Genomic DNA, 13,671 nt, shown 5'->3' with positions numbered 1-13,671 from the left:
GGCATGGCGCAGGAGCTACAGCTTACTTCTGTCCATAAGAAAATGTTGTTTGGTTTGTCATTGAATTCAGAAGGTCCACATATATGAGAAGTCATTTTCCTGAAAATAAATTTTATGGTTAAAAAATGCATACTGTAGAAACAAGTAGTCAGATGTTTGAAAACAGGCTTGAAAGGTTGTCATAGCCATGGATGCAAATTATTAGATGTACAGGTGCTGGTCATAAAATTAGAATATCATGACAAAGTTGATTTATTTCAGTAATTCCATTCAAAAAGTGAAACTTGTATATTAGATTCATTCATTACACACAGACTGATGTATTTCAAATGTTTATTTCTTTTAATGTTGATGATTATAACTGACAGCTAATGAAAGTCCCAAATTCAGTATCTCGGAAAATTAGAATATCAATTAAGACCAATGCAAAAAAAGGATTTTTAGAAATGTTGGCCAACTGAAAGATATGAACATGAAAAGTATGAGCATGTACAGCACTCAATATTTAGTTGGGGCTCCTTTGGCCTGGATTACTGCAGCAATGCGGCGTGGCATGGAGTCGATCAGTCTGTGGCACTGCTCAGGTGTTATGAGAGCCCATGTTGCTCTGATAGTGGCCTTCCGCTCTTCTGAATTGTTGGGTCTGGCATATTGCATCTTCCTCTTCACAATACCCCATAGATTTTCTATGGGGTTAAGGTCAGGCGAGTTTGCTGGCCAATCAAGAACAGGGATACCATGGTCCTTAAACAAGGTACTGGTAGCTTTGGTACTGTGTGCAGGTGCCAGGTCCTGTTGGAAAATGAAATCTGCATCTCCAGCATTCTTCAGCAGCATGAAGTGCTCTAAAACTTCCTGGTAGACGGCTGCGTTGACCTTGGACCTCAGAAAACACAATGGACCAACACCAGCAGATGACATGGCACCCCAAACCATCACTGACTGTGGAAACTTTACACTGGACCTCACGCAACGTGGATTCTGTGCCTCTCCTCTCTTCCTCCAGACTCTGGGACCTTGATTTCCAAAGGAAATGCAAAATTTACTTTCATCAGAGAACATAACTTTGGACCACTCAGCAGCAGTCCAAAGGCGAGACGCTTCTGACGCTGTCTCTTGTTCAAGAGTGGCTTGACACAAGGAATGCGACAGCTGACACCCATGTCTTGCATACGTCTGTGTGTGGTGGTTCTTGAAGCACTGACTCCAGCTGCAGTCCACTCTTTGTGAATCTCCCCCACATTTTTCAATGGGTTTTGTTTCACAATCCTCTCCAGGGTGCGGTTATCCCTATTGCTTGTCCACTTTTTTCTACCACATCTTGTCCTTCCCTTCGCCTCTCTATTAATGTGCTTGGACACAGAGCTCTGTGAACAGCCAGCCTCTTTAGCAATGACCTTTTGTGTCTTGCCCTCCTTGTGCAAGGTGTCAATGGTCGTCTTTTGGACAACTGTCAAGTCAGCAGTCTTCCCCATGATTGCGTAGCCTACAGAACTCGACTGAGAGACCATTTAAAGGCTTTTGCAGGTGTTTTGAGTTAATTAGCTGATTAGAGTGTGGCACCAGGTGTCTTCAATATTGAACCTTTTCACAATATTCTAATTTTCTGAGATACTGAATTTGGGACTTTCATTAGTTGTCAGTTATAATCATCAACATTAAAAGAAATAAACATTTGAAAAACATCGGTCTGTGTGTAATGGATGAATCTAATATACAAGTTTCACTTTTTGAATGGAATTACTGAAATAAATCAACTTTGTCATGATATTCTAATTTTATGACCAGCACCTGTATACAGCATTGGGCCTCCCTCATGGTTATTGTGTAGCCACTACAGCACACCCGGTACACCTCTGTGACACAGCCATCACTCGTTCACCATATTTACTGTGATCCAGCTCATAGTTTATTGAATTGATACCATGTCCTGTCCAGAGTCCAGTGAAATTCTTACTTGCGCCTGCTAATCTCCACTTTCCAGCACCACAATTAGTGAGTAGACCTACTTCACCTAGAAACTTCCCTGCTCCTTACATCGCCCTCTGCAGCTTATCGCAATTTATCATTTCCATTTTTAGTTGACCGAAATTACATTTGACCTCACTCTCACGTGCAAAAATATGTCTACCATTTATGAACATGTACTACATTGCATCTTCAAATGGAGCTCAATAACCTTAGCGCTGTATGGATACTAGTTACACGGCTAGTCAAAAGATTTAGAACACCTCAGTTTTTCTTCATTTTTAGTCAATTGAAATGCAATGAATGACCTAAAATGGTTGAAAGGAAAGCAGTAAACTGCCAGAGGTTTTAATTTAGATTAGCAAAAAGTGAAAAACTTAGGGGTGGGAATTCTCATACATAGAACAGTTCCATTTGTAGCATCAGATGTAGTGTCGGACCCTGAAGGGAGATATGTGATGGTCACGGGCAACTTATATAACAGTAAAATGATTTTGATAAATGTTTATGCACCCAATGTTGATGATAAGGAATTCATGCAAAATCTATTTGCATCCATTCCCAATGTGAACACTCATAAAATTATAATGGCTGGGGACTTTAATTGTGTTTTAAATCCACTCTTAGATAGGACTCCTGTGACAGGGGGGACGACATCTAATACTGCAAAGATAATTACACAGTTTTTGAATGATCACAACTTATCAGACCCCTGGAGGTTTCTTAACCCAAACTCAAGAACATATTCGTTCTACTCACCAGTGCATTATAGCTACTCAAGAATTGATTATTTTTTTATAGATAATAATTTCCTGCCTACAATTAAATCATGCAAATATGACACAATTGTTATCTCTGACCATGCCCCTCTAGTCTTGGAGCTAAAATCATTAAGCCCCTCACACTCACCTCGTAGATGGCGTCTTAACCCTCTTTTATTGGCAGATGAGAACTGCACAGAATTTATATCCAAACAAATCAGCTTCTTCCTAGAGACAAACACGTCCACAGAGGTTTCTGCAGGAACACTCTGGGAAACTCTAAAGGCCTTCTTAAGAGGACAGATTATTTCATATCTTTCCCACAGAAATAAATTAGAAACCAAGAAAGTGTCAGAGCTAAGAAATGAAATTACTAGAATAGATGAAGAACAAGCCAGGCGTCCAAGTGAAGCTCTTCACAGGAAAAGGCAGGCCCTACATACAGAACTTAACATCTTAACTACTAAAGAAACTGAACAACTTATTTATAAGTCTAGACAGCATTACTATGAACACGGAGAAAAAGCTAATAAGCTTTTAGCTCAACAAATTCATAAACAAGAAGTTCGCAATGCAATACCAGTAATCACCAACAAGAATGGAGAAGAAATCATCGACCATAATAAAATAATGCACACATTTAGAGATTACTATAAGTCTTTATATTCCACTGAGCCCAAAGAAGACAACACACAATCTAATGCATTTCTGGATAATTCACAAATACCACAAATAGATGCTTTAAGTGCTGAGGAACTGGATAAACCTCTAACGCTAACAGAATTACTAGACGCTATAAAGTCACTACAAAGCAGGAAATCATCAGGCCCTGATGGTTACCCCGTAGAGTTTTATAAGAAATTCTCCACTCAGCTAGCTCCACTCTTATTGGCAACATTTACAGAAGCTAGAGACAACCAAATACTACCTCAAACATTTCGACAAGCATTAATCACCGTCTTTCCTAAACAAAATAAGGACTTGTTACAATGTGCATCATATAGACCAATTTCACTCCTGAATAATGATGTTAAGATACTCTCAAAAATCCTAGCTAGAAGGATGGAGAAAGTGCTGCCCTCGGTAATATCACAAGATCAAACTGGATTTATTAAAGGCCGACATCTATCTTCAAATCTCCGACGCTTGTTTAATGTTATATATTCACCAGCAAAATCAAAACACCCCAGAGATATTACTATCATTAGACGCAGAAAAGGCATTTGACATGATCGAATGGAATTACCTTTTCACTGCATTGGAGAAATTTGGGTTTGGCCCGAATATTTGTGCTTGGATCAAACTACTGTATACCAATCCAGAAGCTTCAGTTTGTATTAATAACATTTGCTCAGACTACTTTAAACTAGAACGTGGTACCAGACAAGGATGTCCCTTGTCGCCACTGTTGTTTGCAATCGCTATTGAACCACTGGCGGTTCACTGCCGAAATTCTTCTCTGACAATCCCCTTTATCTGATAAGGACTGGAACAGAAAATTTCTCTATATGCAGATGATATGGTCTTATATATATATATCAGACCCAGAAAACACTGTCCCTGCTGTTTTAACAGCACTAAAAGAATTTCAAAAGATATCTGGTCTTAGAATTAATCTGAATAAAAGTATACTCTTTCCAGTGAATTCACAAGCATATAATGTTAGATTAGACACCCTACCTTTTACCATAGCAGATCAGTTTAAATACCTAGGGGTAAATATCACAAGTAAACATAAAGCTCTTTATCAACAAAATTTTGGCGTCTGTATGGAAAAAATTAAGCAAGACTTGCATAGATGGTCAACCCTTCATCTCACTCTAGCCGGAAGAATTAACATTGTTAAGATGAATATCCTTCCTAAACTTCTCTTTTTATTTCAAAACATTTCAATATATATCAATAAATCGTTTTTTAAACAGATTCAATAATAACCTCATTCATTTGGAACTCAAAACACCCACGTATCCGAAGAGCGACCCTACAAAGACCTCAGGCAGAAGGTGGCATGGCTTTACCTAATTTTCAGTTTTATTACTGGGCAGCAAACATACAAGCCATAAAAACCTGGACACAAATAAATGAACACACACAGGCTTGGTCCGCAATAGAAGTAAAATCCTATAGTACTTCTTTATATTCCCTGCTCTGCTCTCCAATAAATGAAAGTTATCGCAAATATACTAATAACCCAATTGTGCTTTACTCACTCAGAATATGGAACCAAATTAGGAAGCATTTTAAGATGGAAAATCTTTTATCAGTGGCACCTCTGCAAGAGAACCACCTCTTTCAACCTTCGCAAGTATATCCAGTTTTTAATACCTGGAAAAGTTTTGGGATTAAAATGCTCAGAGATCTTTATATAGACAACATATTTACATCTTTTGAACAATTACGTTCAAAATTTAACCTCCCAGCTACACATTTCTTTTACTATCTTCAAATTAGAAATTTTGTTAAACAGAAATTGCCCGATTTCCCCCACCTTGCACCCTCCACAATGCTGGAAAAAATACATGCTCAATTTCGAGGAAACAAACACTATTTCCGCAATATATAAAATCTTATTAGAGTCCCTACCTTTCAAAGATCCAAGAGGACATTGGGAAGAAGATCTCTTAATCAATATATCAGAAAAGGAGTGGAAGGTAGCAAAGCATAGAATTCACTCGAGTTCTATATGTGCAAAGCATAGAATTATTCAACTAAAAATTATATATTGAGCTCATCTGTCTCGCTTAAAACTGTCCAAAATGTTTCCAGGGCGAGATCCAACCTGCGAACGCTGCAACCAAGCTCCTGCCTCACTGGGTCACATGTTTTGGGCCTGCACCAAACTAACATCATTTTGGACAAAAATTTTTAAGTGCCTCTCAGACAGCCTTGGTATCACAATCCCTCCTAACCCATTAACAGCTGTGTTCGGTGTTCTTCCAGATGGACTTGAATTGGAGAAGGACAAGCAAACGGTGATTGCATTCACTACACTTTTGGCACGCAGACTTATTTTGTTAAATTGGAAGAATCCTAATTCTCCTCTTATAAGTCAGTGGGAAACCGATGTTTTGTATTATTTGAAATTGGAAAAAATCAAATTTTCAGTTAGAGGATCTGTACAACATTTTTTCAAAACATGGCAGGATTTAATCAATATTATTTTAGAATAAGAGAAATAACTATTATTGCATTTAACTCCCTTCTCCATCTCTTATTTACATAGATATTTACTTCTCCCTTTCTTTTGTTTAATGTTGCCTTATTAAAAAGCCTAAAGCAATTTTCCTTTAGCTAAGCTCTCCTTCTCAGGGGTGGGGTTTGATTAGTCTTCAAATTTGCTGGGTTATAAATTGATCTGTTTGTATGGAATGATTACAATGAAAATTAATAAAATAAAAATATAAAAAAAAAATAAATAAAAGTGAAAAACTGAAATTTCAGAAAATTACAAAAGGGCCTTCTTCATGGAACAACTAATAGGATACACCCTACAGATGTTCTGCAGTAATTAAAAGTAAATTAAGCCTTGCAAGTTGATGCAAACAATTTGCATAGGTGTCCCAACTTCTGTTAATTACTTAAAGGCTCCTCTGTCTGACTTAAAAGCAGAGTTGGAACAGACTGTGTTACTGTACCCTCTGAAGTACTACTTGAACACTATTCCAGTGATAATGGCAAGAAAATGGCAATTAACAAATGAAATGACACAGAGCATTATTACCATAGAAGTGTAGGCCTTTCATTTGCAGAAATTAAAAAAATAATCAAACTGCGATCAGTAAGTTCAATGGTGTCTTACACAATCCAAAGGCAATTAGAAACTGGAAGAGACCTGCCAGAGCCAAAGTCACAACCCAATGACAAGACAGGTATATGAGGGTCACCAGCTTGAGTGATCACAGGCGCCTCACAGCACGAGAGCTTCAAGCACAGCTTAACAGTGCAGATCATAAAAAAGGAAATGTCAGCTTGTACTGTGAAGAGGAGACTGTGTGCTGCAGGTTTGACAGGGCGAGTGGCAGGAAGAAAGCCATTCCTTAAAGGACATATTTAAGAAAGCCCAAAACATACCTCCAGGCTATGGCAGAACTACGATAAAAGGAAAGAACAGGACGGTAACATCTCAAAACATGAACTGGCCAGCACAGTCTTCAGACTTAGACCCCATTGAGTTAGTTTGGGATGAACTGGACAGAAGGGTGAAAGGAAAGCAACCTACAAGTGCAACACATTTGTGGGAACTTATGCCAACAGTGTTGGGAAGATCTTTCTGACCAATATTTGATTTCAGATGTAGAAAGTTACATCAGCAACAGGTGGCAGCTTTGATGAAATCAAATCTGTCAATAAAATTTGTACAATTAATGATGCCTTGACTTTATTTTTTTATTTGTTCTTTCCTTTGATTTCATGAAACATTACAACATTAAAAACTACATGCATTTCCATTAAAACTGAAAAACCCAAGGTATTTTAAAATGTTTGACGGGTAGTGTATATATGATAGTGTCTTTCATATCTATGTATCATATAATGTCTTTAATGTATATACTGTAGTATCTTTAATGTACGGTATATATAGTGTCTTTATTGCAGGAGTGTCCAACTCCGGTCCTTGTGTGCCGCAGTGACTTCAGGTTTTCATTCTCACCCTTTGCCTAATCAGTGACCAGTTTTAACTGCTAATTAACATCTTTTCCCTTCATTTTAATAGCCCTGTTTTTAAGGATTCAGTCCTCTGAATTGGTTTGTTTCTTCATTAAATGGAAGCCAAACAGAAATGAGACATGAAACAAGCCAACAGATGACCAGCTGCATTGGAAGGTCAAACTCCAGCCAATTTCACTCCAAACAGTTCCTTAATGAGAAGCCAATTCTTGCTGCTAGTTAAAGCCATTATCGAATATCAGGACTTGTTGCTGCTCTCATTCTGTTGATTTTTTTTTTTTTTTTTGTTTTTCTAAGACCACCGTCAAGATGTTTTGGTGACCTGAGCAGACCAACATGACCGAGACCTTTACCTTTCTTTATTTTCAGTTGAGCTGGTCATGTGGCGGTTTGTTTTGTGTCTCATGGTTGCCTCTTTAAGGAAAAAGAAACAGCTGAGGGGTCTGAGTCACGTCAATTAAAAATAAGGCAAAACAAGCTAATCAGCAGCAAAAATGGCTCAGTAATTAAGAAGAATAAAAACCTGCAGCCACTGCGGCCCACCAGCACCATAGTTGGACACCCCTGCTTTAATCTTTCCATCTGTGCTTTTTTAGGGTACAGGGTGTGACTGGGTCACAGCAGCTTTCATTATCATTAGGTCTCATTGTGCCATGCACTAGCATGTGGGGCTTCCACAAAGGCTTTACACGTCAATGACAGTGGGGCACAGAGTTGGTCCTGGAGGGCCGCAGTGGCTGCAGGTTTATGTTCCAGTCAAGTTTCTTAATGAGAAGTCGATTATTGCTGATGAAACACTTATTGCTCAAGTGACATTTTGATGCTTCATTTTAGTGTTAAGTTTCCCCACCCTTAATTGCTTATTTCAGTTTTAAGCAGCTGCCCTCACTGTTCTTAATGGCTCCTTATCAGCAATAAGATGCGAATGACAAACGTCATTTTGTTTTTCAAGGTAAGTCCAGCTTTCCTTGTGGTGTCCAGTGTAATGCAGGCTTTGACTTATGACAAGTCCCAAACCCTAATTTCTTAATCTGTTTAATTAATTCATTCATTCATTGATTCATTCATACGTTCATTTCTTAATTCTTATGTAAGAGCCATTTGCTAGTTACTTAAGTTACATAAATGTTTTAGTAAATATTAGTGCATGGGTGTTGAACCGTGTTAGCCATTATGAATGTAGTGAAAAGTCAAGCAAAATGACACCTTTTATTGGCTAACTAAAAAGATTACAATATGCAAGCTTTCGAGGCAACTCAGGCCCCTTCTTCGGGCAAGATGTATTAATTGCCTCGAAAGCTTGCATATTGTAATCTTTTTAGTTAGCCAATAAAAGGTGTCATTTTGCTTGACCTTTCACTAAATATTAGTGCAGGGGTGGGCAGATTCAGTCCTGGAGGGCCGCAGTGGTTGCAGGTTTTTGTTCCAACCCAGTTGCTTAATTAAAAACCAATCCTTGTCAATTATTTAATTGCATGGCTTGCTAGTGCTTTAACTCTGCCATGTCAGGTCATTCTCATATCCTAGATTTATTTTCCTTTCTAAGGATATCCAAATGATTTGAAGTCTAAAACAGAGGAGTTATTCTCAGTGCTTCACTTTTTTCTCTTCACTTTCCTTCCAAGTATTTAATTAAACCAAATAGTGCGTGATAAATACACACAGGTATAAATGGTAACAAGCTAAATGGAGAAATGCTGGTCTCTTTTGTCATTTGCGTGGTATTGCTAATTAGGAGCAATTAAAAACCAAGACTACAGCTGTTTAAGACTAAAATAAGCAATAAGGGTTCAAAATCTTAACGAGTGAGACAACTAAAGTGAAGCTAAAGTGTTACTTGAGCAATAAGGGTTTCTTATTAAGCAATTGGGTTGGAGCAAAAACCTGCAGCCACTGCGGCCCTCCAGGACTGAATTTGCCCACCCCTGTATTAGTGCATAATTTATGGGAGGTTCCTATAACCCCCATAAGTTGAATTGAATTGGTATATTCTAACCATTTCTAGCTTCCCTGACTAAACATTATTCTCAGTTAGTGATCAGCCTTGCCATGTGTAAGGCGTAGAGGGCATATGATTTTAAACTCTGCGTTGTGTGCCAAGTAACATGAAAGACAAAGTACTTCATTGAATGTGCTGCGCCGTACGTTTAAAGTGTACAGAAGAAGTAAAGAATCTTTAAGTGTAGAAACATCTAAAGTTTTACAAGAAAAACTAAGTTTAGAGAAGATACATTTTTTTTCTCATTTTTTGCCTTTTATTCTACGTGTGTAACAACTTTTTTCTTTATTCTTGTGTAGATTGTTTGCTTTGAATTTTCACTAATTATTTTAAAATTAACTTTTGGACTGAGAGATTTCTTTTGGCACGCATTTTACCTGTGCTTGAACTTGCCTTACACTCCTGCGGCTACATCTTAATTTAATTAATCTAATTTCTTAATCTAATTTTCTTAATTTCCTAACCCTAATTTCTTGACAGCTACTCTGTTAGTTGACTGGGCTCTGACGCTGTTAGGCCCTCGACTTAGCTACGCCTTTTGGGTCATTCTCACACTAGACCAGGGGTCCTCAGTCACAGTCCTGGAGGGCCGCAGTGGCTGCAGGATTTTGCTCCAACCCAACTGCTTAATTAGAAGCACTTATTGCTCAAGTAACACTTCTGTTTCACTTTAGTTGTCTCGCTCGTTAAGAGTTTGAACTCTTGTTGCTTATTTTAGTCTTAAACAGCCATATTCTTGGTTTTTAATTGCTCCTAATTAGCAATAACCTGCAAATGACAAAAGAGACCAGCATTTCTCTATTTAGCTTGTTACTATTTACACCTGTGTGTATTTATCATGCACTACTGGGTTAAATTAAATACTTGGAAGGAAATTGAAGAGGAAAAAGTGAAGGAATAAGAATTATTCCTCCATTTTAGCCTTCAAATCATTTGGATGATATCCTTAGAAAGGGGAAGGAAATCAAGGATATAAGAATTACCTGACATAACAGAGTTAAAGCAACTAACAAGCCATGAAATTAAATTATTGGCAAGAATTGCTTTCTAATTAAGCAACTGGGTTAGAACAAAAACCTGCAGCCACTGCGGCCCTGCAGGACTGTGATTGAGGACCCCTGTACCGGACAGTGAATCTCCTGTGTCAGCTCTTCACACCCCCTCTTCAGGGGTCTCTAACTCTAGTCCTGGAGAGCTACAGTGGCGGCAGGTTTTCATTCTAACCCTTTTTTTAATTAGTGACCAGTCCTTTTTAATTGACTTGTACTTTTAATAGTCAGTCCTCTGAATTGCTTCATTTTGCTTAAATGGCGTCCAAACAGAAACGAGATGTGAAGTCAGTGAGCCAACACATGACCAGCTAAGTTGGGCCCTTGAACTTCAACCAATTAGTTAGAAGCCAGTTCTTGTTAATTAAACCCGTTATTTAATTTCCATGGCTTGTCGGTGCTACCATTCTGACGTCACTTTTTTCTAAGAGCGTCGCCAAAATGATTTGTGTACCTGAGCAGATCAGCATTCCTGTCACCTTCACCGTTCTTTATTTTCAGATATTGTATGGCAGACACAGGTTGGCTTGTTTTGTATCTCATGATTGTTTGGCTGCTAATTAAGGGGAAAAAAACACACAATTAAGGAGTTTAAGTCTTAAATGACAAGTCAATTAAAATGAAGGCAAAAGAGTTAATTAGCAGCAAAAACTGGTCACTAATTCTAAAAAAGGGGTTTGAATGTCAACCTGCAGCCATAGTGACACTTCACTGACCCCACTCTGGGATTTCTCTGCACTTTTCTGTGCTCATTTTGTCTTTTAATCAAATCTTTATTGAAGAGCCACGCAGTGAGCTGTAGTGCCACCCGCTGATCAATGTGCCAGTGATAAACAACTTGAAGTCACAACTGTAATAATAATTGTGACACACTGGACTGGCATTTATTTACTTTTAAGGAGTGGTGTCAAATAATCAGAATCTTATCTTTTTCTGAATTGCGTTTTCTGTTTGCACACTCAAACTTATTGGCTTAAAAACATACAGTGGGGGGAAATAAGTAGTTGATCCCCTGCTGAATTTATAAGTTTGCTCACTTACAAAGAAATGAGCAGTCTCTAATTTGTATGGTAGTTTCATTTTAAAGGAGAGAGACAGAATATCAACTAAAAATCCAGAAAATACACATTACATAAAAGTTATAAATTGATTTCCATCTTATTGAGAGAAATAAGGATTTGATCAACTACAACCCAGCCAGAATTCTGGCTCCCACAGATTGGTGATTAGAATCAATCAATTACAGTGTAGCAAGGCTACATGACATATCAAGCGGGTTGGCTTTCCGGGCTGGCTGTCACTGTGTAATGTGGCTGAGAGGGTGTCCAAGACCATCAGCAAGAAGCTTGGTGAGAAGGCGACAACCGTTGGTGCGGTTAATCGGAAATTGGAAGAAATATAAAATGACCATCGATCACCCTCTGTCTGCTCTCATGGGGTGGTGAGGATGATCATGAGAAAGGTGAAGGATCAAGAAGGCACATGTACTGTACAGGCCCGTCTTAAGTTTGCCAGGGAACATCTAAATGATTCAGAGACGGCTCGGGAGGAAGTGCTGTGGTCAGATGAAACCAAAATGGAGCTCTTTGGCATTAACTCGACCCGCCGTGTTTGGAGGAACAGAAATGCTGAGTGTGACCCAAAGAACACCATCTCCACAGTCAAGCACGGAGGTGGAAACATTACACTTTGGGGCAGCTTTTCTGCTCACCCCATGAGGCCAGATCTTGCATGGAGCTCCAGACTGAGGTCGATTGATGGTCATTTTATATTTCTTCCATTTCCAAATAATCACATAAACAGTTGTCACCTTCTCTCAAAGCTTCATGCTGATAGTCTTGTAGCCCATTACAGTGTTGTCCCTGATGTCTTTTGACGGCTCTTTGGTGTTGCCCATGGTGGTGGAGAGTTTGGAATGAAAGAAATTGATTCTGTGGACAGGTGTGCTTTATACACATAATGAGTTGAGATCAGGCGTATCTGTGATTGATTGATTGATTGCTTGTAATCACCAATCTGTGGGACCCAGAATTCTGGCCGGGTTGTAGTTGATCAAATCCTTATTTCTCTCAATAAGATGGAAATCAATTCATAACTTTGATGTCATGTGATTTTTTCTGGATTTTTGCTTGATATTCTGCCTCTCTCCATTAAAATGAAGCTACCATACAAATTAGAGACTGCTCATTTCTTTGTAAATGAGCAAACTTACAGATTTATCCGTGGATCAAATACTTATTTCCCCCCACTGTACCTAACCAGTTCCTTTGTTATTTTATTGACTGAAAATGTAAGCAAAGCTAAGGAATGGAGAATAAGGACAGTGAAGACATGAAAATGAGTCGTTAGTACAGAGACAGAGCGCCACCTAGTGGCCTAGTGCATGTGAACGCTTGTGCCAATGGATTTTTCAGTGTATTTTAATTTTTAAAAACGTGCAAAAATGGACACCGTACTGTTTTTGCTTAGTCATTTCTGGTCTATTGAGTGCTTCTTGATGAGGGAAAAATTTGATTTAAATGATTTTTGCATAAGGGGACTGGCGCAACAGAAAAATATGAAGAAAGTGAGGGGGTCGGAGTGTTTTGTATTTGCAGTAGATAGATGATTGCACTGTATTTGTCCTCAGGGAAAAATTTGGCTTTTTACAGAAGCTCTTTAAATCCATAAATTTATACCTAAATAAATACACACACTCCACACACACACACACTATTGTCTGAACATACACCAGAATGATTAAAAAGAAAGAAAAAAACTTGGCAGTGCCAGTCCCAGTGAGCTGCTATGGAGGCGTATTGCTGTTGGCATAAAGGACCCCGTCTTGTTACTTGATGCTCTTCCGCTGAAGAATTTGTTGGCTGACAGTCCATAGCATTGTTCTTAATGGCACTCAGTTTTGCTTTTATTCACTCCTGTGATACGATCTCCAGGGGGTCCAGAGTGTGTCCCACAACTCGGCTTGCCTTTTTAATTTAATTAGAATACAGTGATCCCTCGCTATATCACGCTTCGACTTTCACGGCTTCACTCTATCGCGATTTTTTCTCATACACGTTTACGTCACTACGCATGCGCTTTCTGAGAACTTTTATCTAAGCCCTACGATGGCTCCTAAACGTGCTGCTTTTTCTAAGCCTTCTGACAATGAAACTAAGCGCCGGAGGAAGATGCTTACCATCCAGGAGAAGGTGAAACTCTTGGATATGATCAAAGATGGCAATAC

Source organism: Erpetoichthys calabaricus, chromosome 13 (genome assembly GCF_900747795.2).
Source record: "Erpetoichthys calabaricus chromosome 13, fErpCal1.3, whole genome shotgun sequence".
NCBI classification, from domain to species: domain Eukaryota; kingdom Metazoa; phylum Chordata; class Cladistia; order Polypteriformes; family Polypteridae; genus Erpetoichthys; species Erpetoichthys calabaricus.
This window is presented reverse-complemented; position numbering follows the sequence as displayed.